We start from the raw sequence: 12703 nt of genomic DNA, 5'->3' as shown, positions 1-12703 counted from the left end.
TAGTTTTTATTTTTAATCTATATTTATGGCAAAATTTCTGTTTAAATGTAAAAAACCACTTACCTCTGGGTAACTTACCTTGCGATTCACTGTAACCTGAAAAAAAAAAAAAAAAAAAAAAAAAAATATAATAATAATGTTAAAATTATTTGTCTAAAAGGAAAAAAATAACAATACTCACCTGGATTCAGTTTAAAAAACGTAACTGGCTAACTGATTATAGTTTTTTTGACAAATACTATGTTCGCGATAATTTAATTTTTAATAACGCGGACATTTGTATATTTTTTGACTATGAATTTCAAATAAACAAATTCAGTATCTGTTCTTATCAGCTTAATATCTGATACGGGTCCCATCGGGGCCCAAGATATTAAACTTATTTTTGGACGGCGGCGGAGAGGTCGGAGCTTGCTCCACCTCCGCCACGGGTTGGCCTGGTATTGCAGTTCTTCCAGGATCGGCCCACCTCGCTCAATGAATCTAAAATCAAACACCATATATATATATATATATATATATATATATATATTCCTGACGTCATAAGAGGGAAAGTCGTCATTGGCTAGTAGATCATTTTGAAGATTCGGACGGATTTGTTTTGTAATTTTTTACCTTAACTGTCGTACGTTACCAACGGTATGTTTTTTTTAAGTCACTTTCGTTACTAACAGGAGACATGATTAGGAGTTCACAGCCGGCCGCTTTTCGACATTCGCATTGGCAACACGTCTTCCCCTTTAAAAAAATTAACCCCTCCCAAACCATGGTAACTCCGTTCTCGAAACGGACACCATATAAGTTATTTACATCGAGTTACCTAGCGAGGATTGCGGTACTATCGCTGTAGAAATAGGGGACTGTTAAAAGCGGGATGGTTTGGAAAAAACGAGTTTTTGTGTTGCTGATGCCGGGGCGCGTACTACGCGGCAACCACGGTCAATTCGTAGTGCCATATCTCATGACACTTCTCTACAGCTGTTCTGGTAAGCGTGCAGGAGGAAACTCCGTATGATCAAGATCTTACTTTTTCTAATTATCGATTAAGCACGGTTCCATGTTGCCACTTATTTAAAAAAAAGACCCAGAGAAAACCGAAGATAAATTATCGCCTTGGCGAACTAGTTAGAAACAGCGTAAAAGAAAATATTTAAAAATAAACAAATTTTATTAGAAAGACTCAAATACCCCGTTAATGAAAAAAAAGAGGGTGAGAGGAAGAGATCAGCCACCGGCACGCCGTGTTCCCTGGTGGTCTCCCTCCCTCCCAAGAAATGACCCCACTCGACGCGGCTTACCGTCGTTGATGGGTCGAGAACCAATGTATTCTGCGTGATATTACCGTTGACGGCTGAAAACGCTCGATGGCCGTCGATCTTTTTGTTTGAAATCAAGAAGTTACCTTCTTTGGTCAGACGTGATGGTTATACACGCTGTCATCTCCAACCACGAGCAATCTGCTTAAACATAATTATGAAATTTGTGAATGCTCAATCTCACTCTTTTTCTTTTTCAACCACCAAAGCCCCCTTTGCCGGTTATCGCTTCTCGGCCTTTTGGCTAAGATCAAAGTGTAGTATCTGTTTCCCAGCTATTTCGCTGAAATCTTGGCCGAAGGGCCGTTAAGCGAGTATCCAAGCTCTACAGCTAGTTCCTGTGATGCGGACTTACCTGCCGGTATCCTGACGTCTCTGTTCCTGCTCTTGAAGTTGCCGCGGCTGTTTCCGGTTCCGTTGCTGTTCCTGAATCCGCTGCTGTTCCTGGTCCCGGTTCTGCTGCTACTTACCTGTCGCTGCTGTTCCGGGTCTCCACGCTGTATCCCGACTTGGCCGATTCCAGCCATTACTACCTGACGCTGTTCCTTCCTGGGACCTGCCTTCACCTGACGACCCCTCTAAAGCCATCATGGCTGCAGAGGTGAAGAAGCGGACCGCCCGACTGGACGTCGACGCTGGCTACGTGGAAGTTGCCCGAACCTTCCACGGGAAACTCGGACCGGACAGCATTGACACTCTTCAATCTGTTGGCAAGAATACCTTTCTACTAACCTTCACGACCCTCGCATATATGCAGCAAGCTGTCTCTTACGGCGAAATATCAGTTAACAACTCCGCATGTAAAGTCACCAGCGTCGAAGACGACGGTGCCTGGCTCACCATTAAGCAACTTCCCTCATGGATTCAATGGGATTCAATCTTGACGACCCTGCGACAATACGGCGAAATTAAGGCACACCGCCTAGACGAATACAAGGAATTAAAAACGGCGACAGATCGGTAAAAATCAAAATGCACAAAACGATACCTAATGTACTTTATTTTGGAAGGAGCAGGGCCCTGGTATACTATACCGGGGTTGCCAAAAAGTGCTTTTTTTGTGACCAGGAGGGGCACGTGGCTTCCGCCTGCGAAAAAAAGAGAAACCAGATGGCCGAGAAGACAAAAACCGGAGACGACTTACCCCAAGATCCTGAAAACCACAGAAGTTCAACACCTATACTTACCAACGCCACCACTCGAGAAGAAGACCTGAAAGAAAAACCATCACGCTCACCTGAAATACTTACCCAATCAAACGACTCCAAAACCTCTGACAGCAGCTTTTTCCTGGCAACACCTTCTCCAAAGACCATAGATCCTCCAGTCAAAACCAGCCAATACTCCGATGCCCTGAAAACAGCACCAAAACCCGATGAACCTAAAAATAAACCTGAACCAACAAACAGCGAACCAAAAAAGAACAACTCCGACTCCGGTACCACCTCAAAAGAAATCACCGCAACAGCCAGACCTCCATATGATCCTACGACCTGGATACCAGGAACGAGACCACCTATAAAACATTTAACCAAACAAGAACTACATATGCTTATCGAACACATCAAGACAGTACCCTATGGCCAGGACGGTAATGTTAACTGGTCCATAGCCGAATACTTTGCCGAAATTAAACTAGAAATCCAAAACTACCAAAAACGCCCACGCAGTACCACTCCCACCAAAGAAACCAAAAAAGGGAAATCTTCACGTTGAAGTTTTTATTAATTTTAAACTTTACCTCTGTTTTATCTCTATGAACTAATTAGTTTTATACTTTTTAAATTTTATATCTATTTAATGGCCTGTTTTAATTTAAACTAATTTAAAAAAACAGGAACTATCTGACAGGGTACTGTATTTTATTGAAATTTTTAATAAACAAATTCAGTATCTGTTCTTATCAGCTTAATATCTGATACGGGTCCCATCGGGGCCCAAGATATTAAACTTATTTTTGGACGGCGGCGGAGAGGTCGGAGCTTGCTCCACCTCCGCCACGGGTTGGCCTGGTATTGCAGTTCTTCCAGGATCGGCCCACCTCGCTCAATGAATCTAAAATCAAACACCATATATATATATATATATATATATATATATATATTCCTGACGTCATAAGAGGGAAAGTCGTCATTGGCTAGTAGATCATTTTGAAGATTCGGACGGATTTGTTTTGTAATTTTTTACCTTAACTGTCGTACGTTACCAACGGTATGTTTTTTTTAAGTCACTTTCGTTACTAACAGGAGACATGATTAGGAGTTCACAGCCGGCCGCTTTTCGACATTCGCATTGGCAACACGTCTTCCCCTTTAAAAAAATTAACCCCTCCCAAACCATGGTAACTCCGTTCTCGAAACGGACACCATATAAGTTATTTACATCGAGTTACCTAGCGAGGATTGCGGTACTATCGCTGTAGAAATAGGGGACTGTTAAAAGCGGGATGGTTTGGAAAAAACGAGTTTTTGTGTTGCTGATGCCGGGGCGCGTACTACGCGGCAACCACGGTCAATTCGTAGTGCCATATCTCATGACACTTCTCTACAGCTGTTCTGGTAAGCGTGCAGGAGGAAACTCCGTATGATCAAGATCTTACTTTTTCTAATTATCGATTAAGCACGGTTCCATGTTGCCACTTATTTAAAAAAAGACCCAGAGAAAACCGAAGATAAATTATCGCCTTGGCGAACTAGTTAGAAACAGCGTAAAAGAAAATATTTAAAAATAAACAAATTTTATTAGAAAGACTCAAATACCCCGTTAATGAAAAAAAAGAGGGTGAGAGGAAGAGATCAGCCACCGGCACGCCGTGTTCCCTGGTGGTCTCCCTCCCTCCCAAGAAATGACCCCACTCGACGCGGCTTACCGTCGTTGATGGGTCGAGAACCAATGTATTCTGCGTGATATTACCGTTGACGGCTGAAAACGCTCGATGGCCGTCGATCTTTTTGTTTGAAATCAAGAAGTTACCTTCTTTGGTCAGACGTGATGGTTATACACGCTGTCATCTCCAACCACGAGCAATCTGCTTAAACATAATTATGAAATTTGTGAATGCTCAATCTCACTCTTTTTCTTTTTCAACCACCAAAGCCCCCTTTGCCGGTTATCGCTTCTCGGCCTTTTGGCTAAGATCAAAGTGTAGTATCTGTTTGCTCCTTTTTTCGAAGCCAAAGGCCGGGAACCGTACGCACCTGTAAAGGGAAGAATACTTACCTGTATTGCCGCTCCAGTCCGTCGCTGATCCAGCCGTTCCAGTTTACCGCCATCTTGGATCCACTACTCGAGGGATCGCCATCCGGCGGTTCCAGTTGCCACCCATCCAGTCAGATGTCGAAGCCAGACATCATGCCACCTGCATCGTCGAAAGCCGATAACCAGCCAGCTCCTGCTACAGCCTTGGCATCAGCTCCAGCTCTCAAAGCCGCCACAGCCCGAATTAAATTCAACGGTGTCGGCGTGGAGGATCTAGCGCAAGCTCTTCTCAACCACGTGGGCCCGAAGAACCTTACCGTGTTCCAAATGATTGCACAATATGAAGTTCAGGTCACCTTCCGGAATGCAGCGAGCTACCAGAAAGCCATAGACAGTGGAATAATCGTCGGCGAGAAGGCACTAGATGTTATAGGGGTCTCTGATCCTGTCACCTACATAACGGTGAAAGACGCTCCCAGCTGGTGGGAGTTGACGACTTTCAAGAATGCCCTGAGGTCCTGCTGTGACGTCATCTCGGAAGTCTGGGAGACCTACCAGACAGGGGCTCTGAAAGACCTCTACACGGGAACTAGACGCCTGCAAGTAAAAGTCAAGGGACCAATCCCGAACCTGATGACCATCAATGGACATCAAATCCAAATCACCTATAGGGGAGTCCAAAGAATGTGTTTCTACTGCCACAAAGACACTCATCAGGTTCGGGATTGCCCGAAAAAAAAGAATAAGGCTCGAAAGTCTCAAGATTCCACTGGAGATCAGAACCCGCTACCAAAAGACGCTACAACAGTAAGAAATTCGACTCCTACTCCATCCGGAGGGATTATCACCAACGCCACCATCCTTGAAGAAAACCTAAAAGAAAAACCAACACCAGAATTAAAACTTACCTTATCAGACGACTCCAAAAGTTCCGAAGAAAGCTGGACTTTGACCTCACCAGTGCCGTCCCGAAAGATCGTTGAACCTCCAGCTCAAACCATCTGTTACGCTGATGCTCTGAAAGCGCCACCACATCATGAACCTGAACCAGCAGCTGAAAGCGAACCTGAATCCGATGATCCTGAAAACAACTCCGGTCCTAGATACAATCCGACAACCTGGAAGTATGGTGAAATGCCAGACCTCAAACTGCTAACAAAATCCGAACTCCAGACTCTATCCGAAAAAATTAACTCCAGACCTCCCACACGTGCCAGCCATTTAAACCGACAAGCAGACGAACTACAAGACAGAATCAGCGAAATCTTGAAAAATTACCCAAAAAGACGACGAAGTTTAACTCCTGAAAAAGAACTCAAAAAAGGCAAAAATATGTATTAAATTTAATTTTAATTTTTTAGTTTTATACACGATTTTAATATGCACTGTAATACTTGTTCTCTTTAATAACGACTTCGCGTTAATTTAATTAATTTTAACACGCGAACAAAACAAACGACAAAACCTGTAAATATGTAACCTTTACTGAAAATTAATAAACAAATTCAGTATCTGTTCTTATCAGCTTAATATCTGATACGGGTCCCATCGGGGCCCAAGATATTAAACTTATTTTTGGACGGCGGCGGAGAGGTCGGAGCTTGCTCCACCTCCGCCACGGGTTGGCCTGGTATTGCAGTTCTTCCAGGATCGGCCCACCTCGCTCAATGAATCTAAAATCAAACACCATATATATATATATATATATATATATATATATTCCTGACGTCATAAGAGGGAAAGTCGTCATTGGCTAGTAGATCATTTTGAAGATTCGGACGGATTTGTTTTGTAATTTTTTACCTTAACTGTCGTACGTTACCAACGGTATGTTTTTTTTAAGTCACTTTCGTTACTAACAGGAGACATGATTAGGAGTTCACAGCCGGCCGCTTTTCGACATTCGCATTGGCAACACGTCTTCCCCTTTAAAAAAATTAACCCCTCCCAAACCATGGTAACTCCGTTCTCGAAACGGACACCATATAAGTTATTTACATCGAGTTACCTAGCGAGGATTGCGGTACTATCGCTGTAGAAATAGGGGACTGTTAAAAGCGGGATGGTTTGGAAAAAACGAGTTTTTGTGTTGCTGATGCCGGGGCGCGTACTACGCGGCAACCACGGTCAATTCGTAGTGCCATATCTCATGACACTTCTCTACAGCTGTTCTGGTAAGCGTGCAGGAGGAAACTCCGTATGATCAAGATCTTACTTTTTCTAATTATCGATTAAGCACGGTTCCATGTTGCCACTTATTTAAAAAAAGACCCAGAGAAAACCGAAGATAAATTATCGCCTTGGCGAACTAGTTAGAAACAGCGTAAAAGAAAATATTTAAAAATAAACAAATTTTATTAGAAAGACTCAAATACCCCGTTAATGAAAAAAAAGAGGGTGAGAGGAAGAGATCAGCCACCGGCACGCCGTGTTCCCTGGTGGTCTCCCTCCCTCCCAAGAAATGACCCCACTCGACGCGGCTTACCGTCGTTGATGGGTCGAGAACCAATGTATTCTGCGTGATATTACCGTTGACGGCTGAAAACGCTCGATGGCCGTCGATCTTTTTGTTTGAAATCAAGAAGTTACCTTCTTTGGTCAGACGTGATGGTTATACACGCTGTCATCTCCAACCACGAGCAATCTGCTTAAACATAATTATGAAATTTGTGAATGCTCAATCTCACTCTTTTTCTTTTTCAACCACCAAAGCCCCCTTTGCCGGTTATCGCTTCTCGGCCTTTTGGCTAAGATCAAAGTGTAGTATCTGTTCTTATCAGCTTAATATCTGATACGGGTCCCATCGGGGCCCAAGATATTAAACTTATTTTTGGACGGCGGCGGAGAGGTCGGAGCTTGCTCCACCTCCGCCACGGGTTGGCCTGGTATTGCAGTTCTTCCAGGATCGGCCCACCTCGCTCAATGAATCTAAAATCAAACACCATATATATATATATATATATATATATATATATATATTCCTGACGTCATAAGAGGGAAAGTCGTCATTGGCTAGTAGATCATTTTGAAGATTCGGACGGATTTGTTTTGTAATTTTTTACCTTAACTGTCGTACGTTACCAACGGTATGTTTTTTTTAAGTCACTTTCGTTACTAACAGGAGACATGATTAGGAGTTCACAGCCGGCCGCTTTTCGACATTCGCATTGGCAACACGTCTTCCCCTTTAAAAAAATTAACCCCTCCCAAACCATGGTAACTCCGTTCTCGAAACGGACACCATATAAGTTATTTACATCGAGTTACCTAGCGAGGATTGCGGTACTATCGCTGTAGAAATAGGGGACTGTTAAAAGCGGGATGGTTTGGAAAAAACGAGTTTTTGTGTTGCTGATGCCGGGGCGCGTACTACGCGGCAACCACGGTCAATTCGTAGTGCCATATCTCATGACACTTCTCTACAGCTGTTCTGGTAAGCGTGCAGGAGGAAACTCCGTATGATCAAGATCTTACTTTTTCTAATTATCGATTAAGCACGGTTCCATGTTGCCACTTATTTAAAAAAAGACCCAGAGAAAACCGAAGATAAATTATCGCCTTGGCGAACTAGTTAGAAACAGCGTAAAAGAAAATATTTAAAAATAAACAAATTTTATTAGAAAGACTCAAATACCCCGTTAATGAAAAAAAAGAGGGTGAGAGGAAGAGATCAGCCACCGGCACGCCGTGTTCCCTGGTGGTCTCCCTCCCTCCCAAGAAATGACCCCACTCGACGCGGCTTACCGTCGTTGATGGGTCGAGAACCAATGTATTCTGCGTGATATTACCGTTGACGGCTGAAAACGCTCGATGGCCGTCGATCTTTTTGTTTGAAATCAAGAAGTTACCTTCTTTGGTCAGACGTGATGGTTATACACGCTGTCATCTCCAACCACGAGCAATCTGCTTAAACATAATTATGAAATTTGTGAATGCTCAATCTCACTCTTTTTCTTTTTCAACCACCAAAGCCCCCTTTGCCGGTTATCGCTTCTCGGCCTTTTGGCTAAGATCAAAGTGTAGTATCTGTTCTTATCAGCTTAATATCTGATACGGGTCCCATCGGGGCCCAAGATATTAAACTTATTTTTGGACGGCGGCGGAGAGGTCGGAGCTTGCTCCACCTCCGCCACGGGTTGGCCTGGTATTGCAGTTCTTCCAGGATCGGCCCACCTCGCTCAATGAATCTAAAATCAAACACCATATATATATATATATATATATATATATATATATTCCTGACGTCATAAGAGGGAAAGTCGTCATTGGCTAGTAGATCATTTTGAAGATTCGGACGGATTTGTTTTGTAATTTTTTACCTTAACTGTCGTACGTTACCAACGGTATGTTTTTTTTAAGTCACTTTCGTTACTAACAGGAGACATGATTAGGAGTTCACAGCCGGCCGCTTTTCGACATTCGCATTGGCAACACGTCTTCCCCTTTAAAAAAATTAACCCCTCCCAAACCATGGTAACTCCGTTCTCGAAACGGACACCATATAAGTTATTTACATCGAGTTACCTAGCGAGGATTGCGGTACTATCGCTGTAGAAATAGGGGACTGTTAAAAGCGGGATGGTTTGGAAAAAACGAGTTTTTGTGTTGCTGATGCCGGGGCGCGTACTACGCGGCAACCACGGTCAATTCGTAGTGCCATATCTCATGACACTTCTCTACAGCTGTTCTGGTAAGCGTGCAGGAGGAAACTCCGTATGATCAAGATCTTACTTTTTCTAATTATCGATTAAGCACGGTTCCATGTTGCCACTTATTTAAAAAAAGACCCAGAGAAAACCGAAGATAAATTATCGCCTTGGCGAACTAGTTAGAAACAGCGTAAAAGAAAATATTTAAAAATAAACAAATTTTATTAGAAAGACTCAAATACCCCGTTAATGAAAAAAAAGAGGGTGAGAGGAAGAGATCAGCCACCGGCACGCCGTGTTCCCTGGTGGTCTCCCTCCCTCCCAAGAAATGACCCCACTCGACGCGGCTTACCGTCGTTGATGGGTCGAGAACCAATGTATTCTGCGTGATATTACCGTTGACGGCTGAAAACGCTCGATGGCCGTCGATCTTTTTGTTTGAAATCAAGAAGTTACCTTCTTTGGTCAGACGTGATGGTTATACACGCTGTCATCTCCAACCACGAGCAATCTGCTTAAACATAATTATGAAATTTGTGAATGCTCAATCTCACTCTTTTTCTTTTTCAACCACCAAAGCCCCCTTTGCCGGTTATCGCTTCTCGGCCTTTTGGCTAAGATCAAAGTGTAGTATCTGTTCCCAGCTATTTCGCTGAAATCTTGGCCGAAAGGCCGTCAAGCGAGTTTCCTAGCTCTCCAGCCAGTTCCTGAAATGCGGACTTACCTGTCTGTATCCTGACGTCACTGTTCCTGTACCTGTTCCTGCTCCGGCTCCTGAAGCTGCTGTTCCGGTTCCATCGCAGTTCCTGATTCCGCTACTGTACCTTTTCCGGGTTCCGCCGCTACTTACCTGTCGCTGCTGTTCCTGGTCTCAACGCCGTATCCCGACTTGGCTGATTGCAGCCATTGCTTCCTGACGCTGTTCCTTCCTGGGACTTACCTTCATCTGACGATCTCTCCATAGCCATCATGGCTATGGAGGTGAAAAAACGCACGGCTCACCTTGAAGTCGACGCCGGATTCCTGGACGTCGCTCGGACCTTCCACGAGAAGCTCGGCTCTGACTGCCTTGATACTCTTCAACCTGTTGGTAAAGAAAAATTTTTAATTACTTTTACAACCCTGGCCTTCCTGCAACAAGCTCTATCCTACAACGACCTCGAAATCAACAATAAACCATGCCGACTCACCAGCGTCGAAGATGACGGCGTCTGGGTTACTATTAAAAACCTGCCTTGCTGGATCCAATGGGACTCTGTCCTTACCACCATGAGACAATATGGCACCATTAAAGCTCACCGACTCGATGAATACCCTCAACTTAAAGGTCTTAAAAATGGCGACAGATCAGTCAAGATAAAAATTGAAAAAAATATACCCAACGTAATCTATTTCGGACGTAGCCGTGCGCTGGCATACTACCAAGGAGTCGTTAAGAAGTGTTTCTTTTGCGACAAGGAGGGACACACGGTGTCCTCATGCGAAGTGAAACAATCAAGGAAGGAAGCTGCAATACTAAAAACCTTGGAAGGCCAGGGGAAGGAACCAACCGGGAGGTCCGAGGACGTCCAGGCAGTGGACATTGCCGACCCGTCCCAGACACCCGAGAGGATAAACGAGGAGGAACAGGCAGACAAGCCCTGCAGCGCAAAGAAAGTCCCAAAGGATCCGAATGAGTGGACCCCGACCCATGAGGCTCTCCTCGACAAATTCACACCGGATACCATCCACCAGTTCGTGGATAAAGTCCTCAAAAGCAAAAGGACCAAAGAAAGGAAAGCATTTATGCTCGCTAAAGTCGACGAATGGGTTCAAAACAAGAATAAGCGCCGCCTAAGTACCTCACCAGAAAAAGCCACCACATTAAGTTTAAAAAAGGGGAAGAACAACGACGAGGAGAAGATAATCCACCAAGGCTCCCAGAAGGAGAAGAAATCCTTTGCCGAAGCTATTAAGACGGACGAAAACACTCTTAACAATACGGTCGATTTTTACACAGAATACGTGACGTACTAGATATCTCTTAATTTTTACACTTATTGGTATTTACTTGTGATAGTATTTCCTTTTACGCATTACGAAAAGTTTGAAATGTAAATTTTGTTTTAACTTTACATTTTTTAACTCTATTTTTTAACTTGTTTATATTTATCTAAAATATTTTCAAAATTCAACCAACTTGACATAACCAACTCACGGTAAAAATTAATAGTGGCAATGTAAAATCTTTTATTCGGCACTGTAAACGTTCAAATTAATAGTTATTTATTCTTTGAAATATGAAAACAATCAATTAATATTACTGCCTTAAATTAATTATAAGTTTAACCGGCAGAACAAAATGACTAGGGTACTGTAACTCAGTTTTTTAATAAACAAATTCAGTATCTGTTCTTATCAGCTTAATATCTGATACGGGTCCCATCGGGGCCCAAGATATTAAACTTATTTTTGGACGGCGGCGGAGAGGTCGGAGCTTGCTCCACCTCCGCCACGGGTTGGCCTGGTATTGCAGTTCTTCCAGGATCGGCCCACCTCGCTCAATGAATCTAAAATCAAACACCATATATATATATATATATATATATATATATATTCCTGACGTCATAAGAGGGAAAGTCGTCATTGGCTAGTAGATCATTTTGAAGATTCGGACGGATTTGTTTTGTAATTTTTTACCTTAACTGTCGTACGTTACCAACGGTATGTTTTTTTTAAGTCACTTTCGTTACTAACAGGAGACATGATTAGGAGTTCACAGCCGGCCGCTTTTCGACATTCGCATTGGCAACACGTCTTCCCCTTTAAAAAAATTAACCCCTCCCAAACCATGGTAACTCCGTTCTCGAAACGGACACCATATAAGTTATTTACATCGAGTTACCTAGCGAGGATTGCGGTACTATCGCTGTAGAAATAGGGGACTGTTAAAAGCGGGATGGTTTGGAAAAAACGAGTTTTTGTGTTGCTGATGCCGGGGCGCGTACTACGCGGCAACCACGGTCAATTCGTAGTGCCATATCTCATGACACTTCTCTACAGCTGTTCTGGTAAGCGTGCAGGAGGAAACTCCGTATGATCAAGATCTTACTTTTTCTAATTATCGATTAAGCACGGTTCCATGTTGCCACTTATTTAAAAAAAGACCCAGAGAAAACCGAAGATAAATTATCGCCTTGGCGAACTAGTTAGAAACAGCGTAAAAGAAAATATTTAAAAATAAACAAATTTTATTAGAAAGACTCAAATACCCCGTTAATGAAAAAAAAGAGGGTGAGAGGAAGAGATCAGCCACCGGCACGCCGTGTTCCCTGGTGGTCTCCCTCCCTCCCAAGAAATGACCCCACTCGACGCGGCTTACCGTCGTTGATGGGTCGAGAACCAATGTATTCTGCGTGATATTACCGTTGACGGCTGAAAACGCTCGATGGCCGTCGATCTTTTTGTTTGAAATCAAGAAGTTACCTTCTTTGGTCAGACGTGATGGTTATACACGCTGTCATCTCCAACCACGAGCAATCTGCTTAAACATAATTATGA

General features: G+C 43.3%; 6 non-coding genes and 3 pseudogenes across 6 annotated transcripts; all 9 read left to right on the top strand.

The window, feature by feature from the left end:
• Window positions 1-281: 281 nt before the first annotated feature.
• On the top strand, window positions 282-474 carry LOC149931343 (U2 spliceosomal RNA). The gene has a single exon (XR_016476470.1). It is a non-coding gene; the product is annotated as a U2 spliceosomal RNA (small nuclear RNA).
• Window positions 475-1540: 1066 nt separating this feature from the next.
• Window positions 1541-1644, top strand: LOC149931342 (U2 spliceosomal RNA; annotated as a pseudogene).
• Window positions 1645-3175: 1531 nt separating this feature from the next.
• On the top strand, window positions 3176-3362 carry LOC149931341 (U2 spliceosomal RNA). Its single transcript, XR_016476430.1, has one exon. It is a non-coding gene; the product is annotated as a U2 spliceosomal RNA (small nuclear RNA).
• Window positions 3363-4427: 1065 nt separating this feature from the next.
• On the top strand, window positions 4428-4509 carry LOC149931340 (U2 spliceosomal RNA; annotated as a pseudogene).
• A 1481-nt stretch (window positions 4510-5990) lies between these two features.
• On the top strand, window positions 5991-6178 carry LOC149931339 (U2 spliceosomal RNA). Its single transcript, XR_016476441.1, has one exon. It is a non-coding gene; the product is annotated as a U2 spliceosomal RNA (small nuclear RNA).
• A 1063-nt stretch (window positions 6179-7241) lies between these two features.
• Window positions 7242-7433, top strand: LOC149931338 (U2 spliceosomal RNA). Its single transcript, XR_016476235.1, has one exon. It is a non-coding gene; the product is annotated as a U2 spliceosomal RNA (small nuclear RNA).
• A 1067-nt stretch (window positions 7434-8500) lies between these two features.
• On the top strand, window positions 8501-8692 carry LOC149931337 (U2 spliceosomal RNA). Its single transcript, XR_016476234.1, has one exon. It is a non-coding gene; the product is annotated as a U2 spliceosomal RNA (small nuclear RNA).
• A 1065-nt stretch (window positions 8693-9757) lies between these two features.
• Window positions 9758-9860, top strand: LOC149931336 (U2 spliceosomal RNA; annotated as a pseudogene).
• Window positions 9861-11518: 1658 nt separating this feature from the next.
• On the top strand, window positions 11519-11703 carry LOC149931335 (U2 spliceosomal RNA). Its single transcript, XR_016476452.1, has one exon. It is a non-coding gene; the product is annotated as a U2 spliceosomal RNA (small nuclear RNA).
• The last annotated feature ends 1000 nt before the right edge of the window (window positions 11704-12703 follow it).

Source organism: Leiobunum rupestre, chromosome 9 (assembly GCF_980474605.1).
Source record: "Leiobunum rupestre chromosome 9, qqLeiRupe1.1.hap1, whole genome shotgun sequence".
NCBI lineage: Eukaryota > Metazoa > Arthropoda > Arachnida > Opiliones > Sclerosomatidae > Leiobunum > Leiobunum rupestre.
Note: the sequence above shows the minus strand (reverse complement) of the source record. Positions and strands in the feature narration are given on the sequence as shown.